General features: G+C 34.0%; 1 long non-coding RNA gene across 1 annotated transcript; it reads right to left on the bottom strand.

The window, feature by feature from the left end:
* Positions 1–293: 293 nt before the first annotated feature.
* LOC142553547 (uncharacterized) lies at positions 294–7,543 on the bottom strand. The gene is made up of 4 exons (XR_012821958.1): positions 7,271–7,543; positions 5,251–6,126; positions 1,449–1,531; positions 294–1,269 (listed from the first exon to the last, which is right to left on the bottom strand). It is a non-coding gene; the product is annotated as an uncharacterized LOC142553547 (long non-coding RNA).
* Between the last annotated feature and the right edge of the window lie 3,658 nt (positions 7,544–11,201).

Raw genomic sequence — 11,201 nt, 5'->3', positions numbered from 1 at the left:
ACAACCAATGTGACGTTCCAAGATATGTTTGCATGAACATCTTGCGATACATATGAGGTCTTCATCAACAAGTATACAGTATATTATCTGATGTATAATTATATCGAATCAAAATAGTATAAATGGAGAAAATTTTACTATGCAATAATTATCTTTTAATATTTAATAATTGTAATACGACACGATGTAATTTTGCATTGAGGATTAGGGATACTTAGCCGAAATTAAATATAAAGTCAATTTTTCCTATGGTGGGAAACGATGGCGCCTGTTCATTTGATAGTTGGATCTAGGGCTGGGATCGGGTAGGGACCCGTCCCGTAACCCCCTAACCCGATCCCCGTCCCGATAATAATTGGGAATAAAAAAAAATTCTCGATCTCGTACCCGACAAATATCGGGACCTGAATGTTCGGGATCCCGAATGTTCAAGATCGGGTCGGGAAGAGAGACAAAATCCCGATAAATATTTTTTAAAAAATTCGGAACCTAAAACTATGAAACCACAGGCCTTAAGATGTGAAACTAGCATAAGAGATTGAGTAGAGATGTGGCTTCCTTTCCCAATTCTTGGATTACACTTCTGATCAGGAGAATGCTTTGTCATGCGTGTATTCTGATTGTGTTTTAGAAGATTCAATATAATTTTGTATCATTTTGTTGAGTATCATCTTCTGTACTAAATTGCTATTGAAATAAAATATCTCTGTTTTTATAATTTTCATTACTTGCATCTTCTCAAGTCAGTGTTGATGTTTTCTCTGGTTAATTAAATTACAAATGCAATGATTCATCAAATTAACCCTTTAAAAATGTTATGGTTCCAATGGATTCACTCATGAAAACTTGCAACAAAAACCAGAACATTTTTGCAACCAAGTGCCGAAATTGTATGTTCAAATTAAAATGTAACAGGAATGTTCAATCTGAAAATTATCTATCATCTATCAAACTACTATTTCCATTCTGAGAAAGCAATCACAGGTTGAGAAACATCAAACATCTGTCCAAACCGACATTCAAATACTAAAGCAAGAAAGAAACAATTGCAAAGGACATCATCCGCCTAATTTTGATTCCTCCGTACGTCTAGGACGTCCTGCGAAGTATAGTAAACTCAAATCTTGCATCATTTTCTTCCCCCTAAGCCCGATTGTCGTCATATGCAACTTTCGCCTCCTAATAAAATCATTCATCCAAACTTTCACGAGGATGAAACTTTTAGTCCCACAGGTCTTCAGCAAGAGTGTGTTCCGAACAATCATTCATCTAAAAGTTGATGAAAAAAAATGACAAAATCATAATTCAATTAAATAACATATGAGCAAACAACATACACACTTTGAGTCTTTAGCATCAGGTTTTTAAAGTCAAGATGACTTCATAACATATCATGCCAATCTAAATATAAAAATGTATCCAAGCAAAAAAAAATATTAGATTCTTACCATTAATCCATTATTCTTCCACCACGAGACATTTGGAGCTTACACTTGAGGGATGCATTACTTTGTTGTGTGCATGAGGGTACCTACAAACAACATATATTATATAAACATAATCTAAAAATATAAAATATAAATATATATCAAGCACCAACCTTTTTTTAAAAAAGAAATATACCCAGCACCTACTTACCATTACACAAAACTATAAATATATACCAAGCATGAACTTACTTCGCTCCAACTTACTGAGCCACATTCTTCTCCATGAACATCAATGACTAAATAAAATCATGCGAGCATTTTCACAATTACAAATAGGTGATCAATAATTGAACATAAACATCCATCCACTAGTGCACACAAGTTGTAATGCCCGAGATTTTGATTACAGTAATCTGAGATTAATCTGGAATGATTTCTCGAGTAATTGATGTGATTATAGACGGAACGGAGTGGACTGGGAAAGGTGAGAAAAGACGCGAATTATGTGCAAGGGTGTGCCATTCGCGCACATGCGCGACGTGATGCGCGAGCCATGCGCGGATTTGGCAGAAGACCCCGCGCATATGCGCGGCGTGAGGGCGCGCATATGCGCGAGGTGTCCAGTAGCCAAGAAGCTGGAACAGAACATTTCGCGCACATGCGCGACGTGAGCCGCGCACATGCGCGAGGTAGGCAGAGAGTTGGGCGCATATGCGCGGGGTGAAGTCGCGCATATGCGCGAGCTGTCAAGATGATGATGCGCCGAGACGTAGGTCTCGCGCATATGCGCGACTGATAAAGCGCGCATATGCGCGAGAGGATTGGAACGAATCTTGAGAAAGACACGTATCATTTGCATGCAAGATATATAAATATTGATATTCTTGTTTCTTCCTTCGAGAATTCCAACAAAGAAGCGAGCCAAATTCTCTGAAAATCCCTCAAGCCTCCTCGTATAATAGATTGGTGATTTCGTGTGATCCGTATATCAGAATTTGAATCCGAACGCAGTACCGAGTTCTTAGCAACGACAGCTACAACTGGACGTAAGTTGTACTACGTTTCGATATGTCCTGAAATTATGGTATTGCCAGAATCGGATAGAATTCATATATGTTGTTCTTGCGATATCAGACATTGTATAATCGAAACCGGATCGAAGAACAGATACCGTATGAAATTGTTATGAATTTTCAGGGTTGATTTATTATGATTAGACCGATTTGATATCAGAATTGAGATTATAATATATTATCGCTGGGGTTATGAGTTGTATTCATATCGATTATGCCTCGTGATATTATATATGTGATGTTGATATTGCTGGGGTTATTGAGATTGTATTGTTATACCGTCGAAACATCAGTGGGTTGATATTGATCAGATTCAGTAGTGACTTCGATTATATCGTAATATCATCGATATGGATTAGATTGTATCTTGATTCGATATTGATCAGATTATGTTTGATTTGAGTATTGATCAGAATAGATTTTGAATTGAGTTGCATATTGAGATTGTGCCTATGCGATATTGTATTTCAGATTGATATGGACAGATTTGATTTCGAGACTTCGACTTCGTCAGACCGCGAAGACAAAGGTATAAATTAATGTTGAGTTGGGATTGCACAACTCGAGTGAGGTTTGACTCGAGTTTCCCTAAATCACATACTTTAGTTTATTGCAGTGATATTTGCCATTAATGATATTGATGTGTGTGGTCTATTGATTCATAGACAATGTATGTATTGAGTCATAGACTGATTCGTCTAGCTATTGGCTGATTCGCCTAGGCACTGGCTGATTCGCCTAGTCATTGGCTGACTCGCCAATTCTGTGGCTGATTCGCCTAGTCATTGGCTGACTCGCCAATTCCGTGGCTGATTCGCCCAGACACTGGATATATGAATTATATCGATGTCGTTTAGGAGTTGATTCATTCCTATCGACTGAGATTCGATATATTTGTCGATATCCAGACACCGGGATCCCTAGATTAGGATTGAGTCGAGTCTGAGTCTGAGTGTGATTCATTACGTGACATTGATTTATGTTTCTGATTCGGTACATGTCATGAATATCTGCTATATGCTTTTATATTGTGTATATGATTGCATGTATACATTGTTTATACTGGGATGTATTTCTCACCGGAGTTATCCGGCTGTTGTCTTATTTTGTATGTGTGCATGACAACAGGTGGGGCAGGACAGGATCATGAAGAGGATGAGAGATTCAGAATTAGCGTGGAGATCCGGACTTAGAGTAGAGTGATTTTCAGTACTTGACATAGCGACTGAACTTTAATTAAGTTAAATAAATGTTGTGCAAGATTTGTACTATTACACTGACAAATGTACCAGATTTATTATCTTACGTTTCCGCACTTGTATATTAAAAAAATTTTATGTCCCACTATTACTTAGTTGTTAACTTTGATCTTAATAACAATTAAGTGCTTCATAAAAAGTACTAAAAAATTTAAGTAAACATAATTTAAGTATTCATAAAAAGTACTAAATGGATCTTTATAAAACATAAACATAATTTAAGTATTCATAAAAATACTAAAAAATTAAATATTTACTTACTTGTGACCACTTCTTCACAATCTTTATAAAAATTTAATTCTTCTTCTGTCGGTTCTTTGTATAAGTTAATTTTTTCACCTCTAAGCCAATCACTAGTGCACACAAGTGCTTCCACCATTTTGGGATGCAATGATGCCCTAAATGGATCCACGACCCTCCTCCCAAGGCTAAAAGCGTTCTCACTAGCAACAGTAGATGAAGGGATTGCAAAAATATCCTTGGCAATTTTTGAAAATACTGGAAATCTTGTTGTATTCCCTTTCCACCACTCCAAAACATCAAAGCTTGAGCTCCATTTCACAAAAGGATCCGACAAGTACTTGTCCACTTCATTAGTTATCTTTTCTTGATTTTGAGATTTTCTTACTTATAACATTTTCAGATGATAGTTCAATTTAACGGGATCATTCTTATAAATTTCCATCAACTCTCTGTCAACGTCACCATCATCAATCTCGTTACAAGTATCAAAAGGTGAAATGCCTTTATATGCATGATACAAATCCATTAGATAATTCTTTAAACCATCAACAAATGATTGTATTTTAGTAACATCCAATTTCATATCCCCCAAATGTATTGCAATCATTTGAAGTTTATAACGAGGATCTAGAATATGACCTAGGAAAATAAGCTTGTTCACCTTCTCAAGATTACCCCAATACTTCTTGAACTTACTTTCCATTCTCATAGCTATTTCTTGCAATGAAGGATCTATGATGTCAAGCATTGTCTCGTTAATGACGGTCCCCATTGAAACTATTTCCTCCCAAATCAAAGTTGATGTAGTTGTTTTGCTAGCACTAAGTTGCAACGTAGTATCATAAAACCTCTTGAGAAAATTGACAAAGACTTGTGCTTTTTCCCAATCCTTTTCGTTGGGAGGCCCCACTCTCTTTTTTTTCTCTGAGCCATCAATCTCCTCAAAATATTCAGCAAATTGTGCATTCTCTGTCATCCTTCCAAACACTTTCTTAAACTCGTATGCAACAGAAAGCATTTTATAGGTGGAATTCCACCTTGTAGGCACATCCATTGGAACGGTTGACATTTTATCCATCTTCAATAGGATAGCACACTCCCTAAATTGGTCCAACCTTGCCCCAGAAGAGTGAATATATTTCACACAGTTTCTAATAGACTCAACTGACTCATTAAGAAACTTCAATCCACTCTTGACAGTTAAATTTATAATATGACAACAACATCTCAAATGCAAGTACTTACCATAAAATAACAGAGTGCCCATTTCCTTTAGTCTTTTTCCCATGTACTCCACTGCTTTATCATTCGTGCTAGCATTATCAACTGTTATAGTAAAAACTTTGTCTATCCTCCAATCACTCAAACATGTCTCTAAAACTTTGCCGATGTCATATCCTCTGTGAGAGGTGATCTTGGTGAAATTTATTATTCGCTTATGCAATTTCCAATCATCATCCAAGAAATGAGCAGTGATTACCATATAGTTGATATTTTGAATCGAGGTCCAAGTATCAGTCGTGATACTTACCCTTTGATCACGGATGACATTTTTTATCTTAGCCACTTCCACAGCATATAAATCCCACACAAGAGATGCAATTTTCTTTCGGTTAGGTATCTTGAATCGGGGTTGAGCCTCCTTCATCATCTCTATAAACCCTGCCCCTTCCACTACCCTAAACGGCATCTCATCTTTAACAACAAATGCAACAACCTTATCATCAAGCTTTTTTTGGCTAAAGATGTGGGGTGTCAAAGCATTATTCATGGACAATTGTGTTAAGATAGGTTGAGAAGAAGTCGAATTCACTACATTATGAGGATTTTTTTTTTGCATTTCTTCACATGCCCATCAATGCCATTATTCCCATGTGTTTTGCTATGGGCAGGAACTTCAGTTTTGCAATAATTGCAGACAGCAACAATAGCAATGACCTCATTTTTGTCATTTTTTCTCACAATTTTCTTGGCATGTGACCACACGTTCGCTACTTTTTTTCTTTTAGCTCCAACATCCACTACTTCTTCTTGGATGATAGGTGTTTTGGGTGGAGATAATGTTTTAGGTTGAGTGGTGGAAGGAAGGCTACTACTTCCACTAGATGCATCCATGTTCACCTAATCAGTAATAAAAGAAAAAGATGAGTTGTCTATAAATGTATTCATAAGTTCTAGTGCATTAAAAAACAAATATTTGAACAAAGTAAACCAAACAAACAATTCAAATAATTCTAATGCGCAATTAGAAATAAATCATTCACAAGCTTCCCCGATTTCTACTAATCTCTAACTTAACAAAATTTCAATTAATATCACAATTCTAAATACACATCTATATATTAGGAATATCTCTATTTTCCTGACTCGTCATTTATCACTCAAATCATCGAATCTAGATAGGGAACACTTACTGCTGACAGTCACACAAATTATTTCTATGATCCTGTTTATGAAGAAATGACACCTATAATGTATTCATATCAACTAATGCCATCATATAGTAGGAAATAGATGTAAAGTTACGAGGATTTATTAACTAATAAACTCCTCACAAGAACTTGACGTAAATCACAGCCATCAGTTCTCGCTACACAACTATAATGGAAGATTTCATTTAGAGTTAATCAAACACTAATTCCCAATGGTCAAAATATCTATACGGTTATGAGTCAATTCATTGGGTGCAAGAAATCAAATGGATATATCAAAGCACAATCCAGCCCAAATCATTACCATCGTGGATTATAAAAAGAAATCGATATCAAGATGATGTTTCTCGATGCAAAATATAATAGCACCAGCATCACATAAAAACAAATGGGCTGGAGAGAGAATATTAGCGAACAAAATAATTCATTCACAATTCAATTTTAAGGGTGAGTGAATAATAATCAAAGCTCAAAGAACAATGGACGCAAGCCAATAAGATCATAACAAATCTGGTGATCACTTATCCATAGTTAATGACATCATGTCAAATTAACAAGACACACTCCACCTTCAAGGGCAATCAGCATGACGTAATTCATGAGGAATCTGCACGCAAGTCAATAACCAGGGAACTACAATCTCAAGGAAAAATAAGATGTAAAATACACATCATATGCAGATCATACGATACAATAATGAAACTCACCCAACCAATCAAAATACGACCCAAGAATCTGAGAACTTCGAATACATGCTAATACTTACAAAAAAATGAAAGAAAAACTAACAAAAAAACAAGCAAGAATTCACGAGGAAGACAGCCAAAACTCACGCAAAAAACAGGGCTCGTGTAATCGGCTCGGGGCTGCTCAAATGGAGCAAGGTTCTCTCGATTCAGGCCGCTACAGGATACGTCTAGACCTCAGCTGTAACCCACAGCGGTCGAGCACCGATTCACGACGACGCGACGGTCGGATTCGGGAGAAGGAAAAGGGGCGGTGGGTTGGGTTTAGGGCTTTTAGAAAGAATGGTGCGTAATATGTATTTGTGTGAAAATATGAAATTGGATAGGGTCCTGAAACTGAAAGTGGGGATTTCCTATTTTTTTAAATCTAATAAAAAAATTATTAATATATTCGGGTCGGGTCGGGTATCTCCTATATTCCCGATCCCTTTCCCGGTTTCTGAGCGGGTCGGGAAAAATCTCGACCACTCGGGTCGGGAAAATTTCGGGTCGGGTCCGGGTCGAAAGTTAGGAAGGGTCGGGAATTTTCTGATTTTTGCCAGCCCTAGTTGGATCTACAGTATGAATGGTCTCCATAGTAAATTTGAAACAAGAAAAATAGTAATTAATTTTTGGAACACTCGAAAATATTTTATCAAACGTATCATCTTACAAATTGTGATCATTGACCAAGATCATACTAATCATTAAAATAATTATTACTTTCATATAATATTTGTTGGATAAATTTAAATTTTAATGAATGGAAATTAAGGTAAGAAGTCTATGAAACTCGAAATATAGTTTCATACGTCAGGGGAGGTAATGAGTTGTATGGACAACGTTGTTTACCAATAGTTGCCAGTTTTCATGATCTTTATAGCAAAAAGTGTCTCTTTATCATATTTTAGAGATTTATGACTTAAATATCAATCTATCTCAATGAATTAACACCATGAACCATGAGAGATAACATAACATCAATTTTGAGAAGATCAAACAAAAGAAAAATATTTACATTCATTTTGAACTTCTTGTTCTTTCTTTTCAAAAGAGGTTTTGCTTCATTTTTCTAGTTATGTAACTTGTAATCTGTAGTGTTATTATCAAAAGTTGGTAGTCGTGTATTGGGAGATGATTGTCTTATCTTGTGAGCACCATGTTGCATATCCAATGAAGGTGTTCTTGGAGAATATACATCAACAATCTTTAGACGAATCTAATTTGTTATTCGTTTTTTATTTGTAATTTTAAGATGTGTTAACATGAACTACTTCAAATTATGTAGTCTCAAATATCGACGACTTGTGAATCGATTAATTTCAGATATCAGGTTTTCAAATTTTAATCGCTTCTTTTTGCTATGATATTTAAATTTGATGTTCTTTAGCATTTTTTGTTTGAAAAAATAAGAATATGTTGATTTCTCTCTGCAACATGCAAATATCGAAATAAATTAACCATGAGGATTATGCTAAAAACATAAATATGAGTAAGTTCATTCACGTAGTTTCTTAGCTAAAAAATTAAATACTTTGTGTATTGATTTTAAAAAGATTCTTGAAACTAAAGAAAATAAAAATTGGAACGAGACTCGAAGCGCACCTGGAGGTTGCATTTGGACTGTATTATTTGGATATAAGAAATTTATTTCACAAAATGATTTGAAATGACTCAGATGAATTTTAAATCTATTCCAATTAGTCAAAAAATAACTATACAACGATTTAAAATTCATTGTTAACTGGACTCACTTAAAACATACCAACGGATTTGTTATGTGTATTTGAAATCCTCAACTCCAGATTCATCAATCCAAGTGCGAAGTAAAAGTATTTTAAACGTGTCGAGACAAATCAATTTTGAGATAAAATAAACTTTTCTTATATATCGTAATTATAAATTACACAACACTGTCAAATGATAGGCTAATTAACCAAAATTTAAATCAAGAATTGAGCCAAAAACTGGTTCTTTTGGGAAATCGAAAATAATCCAAATCCAATCCTTTAACGGAATCCCAACATACATGTGATTGGAAAAGTATTAGAAAGAAAGAAAGAAAGGAAAGTATTTAATTTTTTCAAATCTAAATAAATAACATTTTCTATTTCAACTGGAAAAAATAAACACAAAAGGAAACTTAATCAGACGACGCTTGCCAAATTTGGAGGACGTGATGCGAATTAAAAATGTAATTTTTCTTGTCTAATATAAAATTACATGTTAAGTCAAATGTCATTATTTTCAAAAAATTAAAAATGATTCACTGAATGTATTTTTTTTTATTATTGACACTGTTTTGATTTTCTTATTTGTGAGAAATAAATATTTGATTCATATTTGAACATGTCGAACCTGAACATATTCAATTTTTTTCGAGCCAAACTCGAACCAAAATTATTTTGTTCGATAGTTCGCGAGCCTTAACATTTTGTTAATATAATATAATGATATAATAAATATATATACATCTCAAACCTTTCGGATATTTCAAGCTTTCGACCAAAGTTCTCGAACCTTGACATCCGATCAATAATTCGAATAGTTCACGAATATGTTCGAATATTACGAACCGAACTCGAACTTCATTTCGAGCCAAGCTCGAGCCAAAATGTTCGAAATTTTCGAGCCTTGATTTTTTACTATTATTCGCGGCGATTCGGTTCGTTTGCACCCATAGGTATAACAATCATTTTTTTAAAAGAAATTCACAATTTTTATTATTTAAAAGAGTGATTACCCACGTGAACTCTAAAATATATCAACAAATATATCCGAAATGCAAAATGCAAGCAATGTAATTATTCTTATATTTTGTTTTAAACGCCATAAAATGACGACGCCGACCTTGTTGTGAAGCCAAACATTGATTGTGATGCATTTCTTTTACCACATTATGTGCCTAAAATGTGGACCATGATTTAGAACAAGGTAGGGCAAAGATTGTTATACTATGTATTAAGTTTGGGCTTAATAGAAATTATTCTCATGGTTAATCTCCTATTTCTATTTTTTTACGTGATAAATTAACTTAATGTAAATATTTATTTTTTAAAAAAATATTAAATCAGAAGATTTTAATTTTTAGCATCACATTTAATTTTTCAATCATCAAAATACCCTCTATTTCTTGGCATTACAGATAAAAATTATATATATTTTTAAAACATAATATAATATTAATACTTAATAATATTGTCTATTATATATATATATATATATATATATATATATTCTCTATTATTAAGTGTGAGACTCTTCTATTCTATATTTGTAGGACCGAGTGGTTGCTGCTTTGCTAAAAGCTATAGCTAATGGTAATGATGCAACTCAAATCTTTTAAACCGCAAAGCAGATCAAGCACCACTGTTCGATCGTTCTACCAAGCAGGGACAATTATTGCACCCAACAATATTATTAAGTGTGAGACTCTTAGAATAACTACATTTGAGTACACTAAAATATTTAATTTATAATCACCCTTCTTACAAACTTTCTCAAGTCACTTCATATTTTACATAGAAAAAATATAAACAAAACTTCTCTTTTAAATCAAACAATTCTTCTAAATTGAAAATAATTTCATGTTAATTGTTTAGTATTATTTGATCGAATTAAAAATAATAATAACACATACAACACGTGTGCATTTTTTACTAGTCTATTATTATACTTGAGCACCCTAGAATTAGAGTATGTCTCTTGTGAGACAGTCTCACGAATCTTTATCTGTGAGACGGGTCAACCCTAACGATATTCACAATAAAAAGTAATACTTTTTCATGGATGACTCAAACAAGATATATGTTCACAAAATACGACCCGTGAGACCGTATCATACAAATTTTTGTCCTAGAATTACTACTTGAGCTCGTGATTTGATTTTAGAATTACCTAAACTATCATTCTCTCTCTCTATATATATACACTTCTAAATTTAACTATAATATGTTTTTCTCTTCATTCATTTTGAAAATAATTCATTCCAACCATATGCAAAACACAAAAATATATGTAATTAATTAATCTATGTTTA

The sequence above is a fragment of the Primulina tabacum genome, chromosome 8 (assembly GCF_025594145.1).
Source record: "Primulina tabacum isolate GXHZ01 chromosome 8, ASM2559414v2, whole genome shotgun sequence".
Lineage (NCBI taxonomy): Eukaryota > Viridiplantae > Streptophyta > Magnoliopsida > Lamiales > Gesneriaceae > Primulina > Primulina tabacum.
Note: the sequence above shows the minus strand (reverse complement) of the source record. Positions and strands in the feature narration are given on the sequence as shown.